At 26.6% G+C, this 432-nt stretch overlaps 1 protein-coding gene across 1 annotated transcript in view; it reads left to right on the plus strand.

Annotated features, from left to right (window-relative positions):
- Positions 1-432, plus strand: part of LOC108694683 — an 11,266-nt gene that overhangs the window by 5,691 nt on the left and 5,143 nt on the right. The gene's annotated exons all lie outside the window — the stretch shown is intronic.

Raw genomic sequence — 432 nt, forward strand, 5'->3', positions numbered from 1 at the left:
ACAGAAGAGATAATGTCATTATTATCTGAGATGTTTGCTAATTGCACCTTATATTTGCACCTTATAATTTTTTTAAACAAAAAATGGGTTAGCGAGGATTAAATTTTATTTTGTATAAAAATATTTTATGAAAACGTGTAAAAGTCTTACTTAAAAAATTGAATTCAAATTCTTTAAATCATCTGTATCATAAAGAGTATTGCTTGATTTTTTCTATTCTACACATCTATACTATATTGATTGCGTTCCGAAATTTACTGTCAGCGCTGGCAATACCATTTCAAAATTTGTTGCAATGTAATGCAACAGACTGTGAGAAAATAATTTTATCACAATTTTATTATCATTTCCTATACGAATTGCTGTGACTGGAAAAATGCAGCAATTATAGCATTAAATGGCAAAGTAACAGTGAATAGTATATTTATATAT

Source organism: Atta colombica, unplaced genomic scaffold (assembly GCF_001594045.1).
Source record: "Atta colombica isolate Treedump-2 unplaced genomic scaffold, Acol1.0 scaffold121, whole genome shotgun sequence".
Classification (NCBI taxonomy): domain Eukaryota; kingdom Metazoa; phylum Arthropoda; class Insecta; order Hymenoptera; family Formicidae; genus Atta; species Atta colombica.